Genomic DNA, 5,715 nt, shown 5'->3' with positions numbered 1-5,715 from the left:
ATTTTCCCAAGATGGATGAAGATTTTATTGTCTTGTATGAACTGAGTAAAAAATAAAATAAATCCATCTAGCAAATTCCTGTCTGGAGAGAGAGATGACCAACAATAGAAGACCACTCCAAAGAAGTTACTGATGGACTTGATTCCACCTCTTGGGGTAAAAAAAAAAACATAAGGATAAGTATGGGCTTAGTTAAGGGTGGGGAAGCTAGAGAAAGAAACTGCAGGTGACTCACTCCAATTTTTTGGAAAGAGTAAGATATGTTTCCTCCCCCACAAATCTTTTAGGGAAGTTTGGCAACATCCACTTTGAGAGATTAGGCAGATCTTGACACGAAGTCAGTTTGCAGCAGTGTTCCACCCTAAGATAGGTAGGTCATAAGTTAAAATCATTGGTATCTTTAATTTTCTAAATTCAGGATTAGGAAAAGCAGCTGCACAAAGCGGGTGTTTACTTCATCTCAACTTTTACCATGAAGGTAAGTGGTTGATGGGGCACATTGATTCCTTTTTCTTTTCCAATGACAACAGAAACTGATATCATTACTAAATTCCTTGTGGCCCATTTTGCTTCCCCGACTGGGTAGTTTTTTTTCTAAATAATGAAGTTGGCTTTGAAGGAGAATTGTATAATGCCATATCCACTCAAATATCAAAGTACTGAACCTGTTCTAATATATAAATGTGCACACATATTTATATATAATTTAACTCACCTCATGAAAAAAAGAATGGCTTTGCAAATAGTTACTTGGAAGTTCACTTTCACCCCTTACTTATTATGTATTGTTTAAGACTCTCTAAAAACTTTAAATTACATGGAAGATACTGAGAATGTTCCTTACCAGGACATCCCTCAACCGATAAAATCACACGTCCAGAAAAAAAAGTCATGTACATTATGAAATCATAAGGAACTCAAAATAATATCTGTTTTAAAAATATGCTTGATTTTTCCCCTAGATTTTGAAAAATACTTAGAAAATACCATCCATAGGAACTGAAAATTTCTATGAATTATTTTATTGAAGAGAGCTTCCAAGAAACTGTCTGAGTAGTGTCAGATAGCAAGTTGCACACTTATGATTAATCTGCACTTCCAGCACCACATAACAGTTGGTGTCAGATGATCCCCAAAGGATTATTGGGCATTGCCCCAGGTTAACTTGAAATTTGGATACTTTGGGGGCCACAGGGTAGGAAGCACCAATGAATGTCTTCAGACAACTACATAGTCTTTGAGGAAGCTGATTGAGGATCTATCTCAGCAAGTGTACAAGGCAGCAGCAAAGAAGCTTAAGGTACCAGATGACCCTCACCCATTATCAGAGAGATGGCACCAAGGAAGAGAGTGAAGAGGAGAAGATAGGTGAGATCATATAACACTGAGGTGATGATGGCTCAGGCCAATGTGTCTGGCTGTCCAAGCTGTCCAGGCTCTGAAACACAACAATAATGACATTGCCAATGCCATTGTGGAGCTGACCATGTAGCCACTGCTTTGCCCAACCAGCTCCACCTCACTCCTAGAAACTGTCCAGTGTGGCCTGGAATCATGGAAGTGTCTTTATTTACCTAACCTGAGTCTAGAAGCACTTGGTGTTCCTAGAGATTGAATAGCCTCAGGAATTGGCAATGCCAATTTAAAATTTATATTATGTGAAAAAAAAGAATTGTTCCCTGGGCTGATTGATCCCCTTATTAGAAGTAAGGATTCAGGCTTCATCCTATGCAGGAAATGTCCATTTTTTTCTATAAATTAAAAAAAAAATGATGTCTTTTTCCTTTAAATAATGCTGTCACTTCTTTATATTCCTCCTTCCTCCAAAAGTAATCCTCTTCTGCAAAAAAGTACAGTTCAACAAAACCAACCAATACACTGACAACATCTGAGAATGTATTCCTTACTAAGGCACACCTTTTATCAACTACCTTTCTACAGAAGCAAAGGAGGTATGTTTCCTCATCATTCCTCTTGAATAAAGATTATTTATTGTAGTAATTGGAATTGGATGTGTGTATATTTTTCTCTTGGTTCTGTTTACTTTGCTTGCATCAGTTAAAACAAGTCCTCTCAAATTTTCTCCAAATTCCTGATTGGGCATTTCCCACAACACAGTACCATTCCAATATGTTCATACAACACAGATTTACTCAGTGATTCCCCAATCAGCACACACATCCTTTGTTTCTAGTATTTTTCTATTACATATATATAAAAAGTGCTGCTATGAATATTTTGGTTTATGAGACCTTTTTCTCTCTTCTTTTGACTCCAAAACTGCCCTCTTTCTCCCAAGAGAAATTCTACCAAGTCATTTGCTGAGAGGCGAGATAACCTACAAACATGTAGTATGAGGGTCCCAAGAACAAACTTGGAAAATTTTATTCAAAGGAATAAAACACCAAGTGTACTGTTTGCATCCATCAAGCCCCAGCTAACATCCCACCATACAGAGAAAGTCGTTTCCAATTCCTCTTAATTCTAGTGCCTTCTCTATTAATTATTTCCTATTCTGTAAATTGCTTGTTTGTACATAGTTTGCTTGTTGCCTCATCCATTCAATCTCGAGAGCAGGGACTGTCTTTTGCTTTTCTTGTATTCCCAACAATTAGCACTTAGCTTGGCACATAGGGGGTGATAGATAAATGCTAGTTGACTGTCTCTATTCTCTTAATCTCTCTCTGTCTCTCAATCCCTCTCTCTCTCTCTCTCTCTCTCTCTCTCTCTCTCTCTCTCTCTGTCTCTCTCTCTCTCTCTCTGTCTCTCTCTCCAAATATATATATATATATATATATATATATATATATATATGTATATTACACACATATTTAGTTGGTGATAGGATTAAGAGAACATTCATTTAGTCCATTTTGAAGCCTGAAGATACCTTAAAATACCCCTCCCCCTTCATATTTCTCAACTTGTTTACCGATCAAGTTAACAACTTGGCAGCAAGAGTTACATTTTTTTGCATGAAATCCTTCTCTGAGAAAACACACACCTTGAACCTGTCAGCAAAGGCATTCCTTTCCAAACTAAAAAGTAGGCAGGTAGGCTATTGGCAAAGTGGCACAACCCAGCTCTAATCCCTTCTCAGGGCACCGAAGCACAACTCAGCACTGAATTCAGCATATCACTGTTCCAATCAGAGGATCTCGGGAGTGTCTTGATCCATTTTCCCAAGTCTTCCTATCTACGGGATATCTGTGTGTGGCTTATGGCAAATGGACAAGAGAACCAAATAGAGTTCATCTGATACAGCTACAGATCCCCAAAGTAGCAACCGTCAGACTCTTTCGTTCCACGTAAGTCGCTATCAAACACTCTGTTGAACTCCAGATCCGCTTCAATGAAATCTGTTGTCTACCTCACATTAGCCACTTAGGGGTCTATGTTCTCAAACTTGGCATTTCACATCTCTGACCGTAACGTCTTTATCTGCTATCTTTGGCAGGCTCATACAACCACACTTAATCTCCTCTCTACTTTTACTGAATCCTTCCCTTTTCCTTTAAACCATTAGCTCTTCCGTGGAAACATTAAATTCCTTATGCAACATGAACTGCACAGTAAATCGTTTCACTAGAGCCCTAAAGCTGTCCCATGCTTCCAGACTTCAGACATGCATAGCTATGTAAACTTGACCTATTTCAAATTCATATTGCAGGAAAAAAAGGCAAAAGTTTTTGTCGTTGCCCTACAATCTCTCTTTCTGACTCTTTCTCCCATCTCTTCCCCACCCCTTCCTGATGCCCACATGCTGTCTCCTACACTGACCAAAATCCTCTTTCCCATTCAGACTTGTCATCTGAATCTAGTATCTTCCCATTCCATAAGTGATCCTAGCTAAATGTCCATTTGATTATCTAATTAAAACAACTCAGGTTTGAATGAAGCCTCAATCTGTTAGCAACTAAAAAGAAGAATTGGTCTGAGGGGTGGAGGGTGGAAAGGAGTCCCCACACAACAAGGCTATTCAGGACTGAATGAAAGAAAAGAAGACAGCAAGTGAATGAAAGGAAAGGCAATCTTAAGGGATTGGAGGAGTGAAAGGAATTCTGCATTAAGGATGAACAAACAGAATGAGAAGGGCGATTTCTCCTGACATGAGGTAGCATAGAAGGCCGGATGACCAACCCCCACCCATACACCCACCTACACTTTAAGAGGCAGGTGCAGCCAAGACTGGCCAACCACTGGAGGAAGCTGTCCCCTATGATTCCTTAGCATACTTGCTAGGAGCCTCTTTAATTTGTTAGGCCTCTTTAAGGCCTGATGCTGGCCTGAACCCAGTTCCCCCAGGCTCAAAAACCAAGTCATTTTTGACATCCCTCACCCTCATTTCCTATATTCCATCTATCACCAAGCTGATTATCCCTTTAAAATATCTCTTGGATTGATCTCTTATTTTTCATTCCCAATGTCATATGCCTTATCCAAGCATTCATCACCTCATGCCCAACTGACTATTATAGCCTCTTAACTTATTTCCTTGCCTCCAATCTTTCCTGATTTATAGTACTACCTCCCAAGGTTGTTGTAAAGATAAAATGAGATAACATTATACATAAAGCACTTTGAAAACCTTAAAGGCTATATAAATGTTAGCTATAATTATTTTTCAGTTTTTAATGGGACCTGTGATTTCATTGGTAAAAATGACTCCAGGTGAGGGAATACATAATGGAGAATACCTGATTTGTAATTTATAGTTTTTGAGAGTTGCCTGGGGCCCTGAGAAATTAAGTGATTTGCCTAGGGTACCACAAGCAGGAGACCGCACTTGATTCCAGATATTATTGACTCTGAGACTGGTTATTTGTCAATTAGACAATGCTACCTCTTGCTATAGGTTAGGATCAGAGAGTAGAATGCCGAGTCTTAGAACACAGTGTGGCTGTAAGTGGCTATCATTTACATTGAGCCACTCCCCTGATCCAAAGCCTGTGCTGTTTCTTACTTACCTAGACCCTCAGGGATATGGTACTACTTTAATCACCCATAGTCTCCTACGATTCACCAGAATCCACCATCTGCTGCAGTCAGATTGTCTTCTTCATTGCCTCCCACCCACGCTGTTACTGTTTCTCCATCTGTGCTTCGTTCATCGTGCCTTGGATGCTTTTCTCTCACCTTTCTAAATAATTCAAATCTAACCCATGCTTCAAGGGCCAGTTAAATTCCCATTAATCTGTGAAACCCTTCCCCAGCTACTGTTATATGGATACTACTATGAGTTTGGTCACTGATTTATCAATAATATGATTATAGGTTGAAGGTAATCAAAATAGAAAACTAAAATCAATTCTGCATTAATGAATAATCATTATTGAATAAAATAATGTGTAAGTGCATAATGAATAATTTTAGCAGCTATTTTCCATTAATAGAATAATTGAAAAATTGGAACAAACAGCTTTGGAATCCAATATTCTGGTTTATTTTTATTTTTTTTAATCAAATTAAGTAAGAATGAAAACTGGGATAGAGAATTGTAAGAGAAAAGGCTCCTATGAATACATATACTGTATATAGATATATGTGTGCTGTTTATAGCTTAGCCTATGTGAGTAGATTTATAAACCAGGTTATTAAGGGAAAGATAAAAGTGGCTGAAAAAAAAATAGGATTATTGAGAAGACTCCAACCAAGGACCAAGGACATTACACTGAGACCAACGTATTGTCTGGTACTGAGCTGATAAGCAAAGAC

At 38.4% G+C, this 5,715-nt stretch overlaps 1 long non-coding RNA gene across 4 annotated transcripts; it reads left to right on the top strand.

Annotated features, from left to right (window-relative positions):
• The first annotated feature begins 316 nt into the window (after positions 1-316).
• Positions 317-3,533, top strand: LOC138146601 (uncharacterized). Of its 4 annotated transcripts, XR_011164542.1 has the most exons (4): positions 317-478; positions 1,195-1,368; positions 1,831-1,952; positions 3,101-3,533. It is a non-coding gene; the product is annotated as an uncharacterized lncRNA (long non-coding RNA). The 4 variants fall into 4 exon arrangements; XR_011164541.1 differs by lacking the exon at positions 1,195-1,368; XR_011164539.1 differs by having other exon boundaries at positions 317-1,368.
• Positions 3,534-5,715: the final 2,182 nt, after the last annotated feature.

This window comes from Petaurus breviceps, unplaced genomic scaffold (assembly GCF_028583685.1).
Source record: "Petaurus breviceps papuanus isolate PSGF00001 unplaced genomic scaffold, PetGlider_PUasm1.0 90763, whole genome shotgun sequence".
NCBI lineage: Eukaryota > Metazoa > Chordata > Mammalia > Diprotodontia > Petauridae > Petaurus > Petaurus breviceps.
Note: the sequence above shows the minus strand (reverse complement) of the source record. Positions and strands in the feature narration are given on the sequence as shown.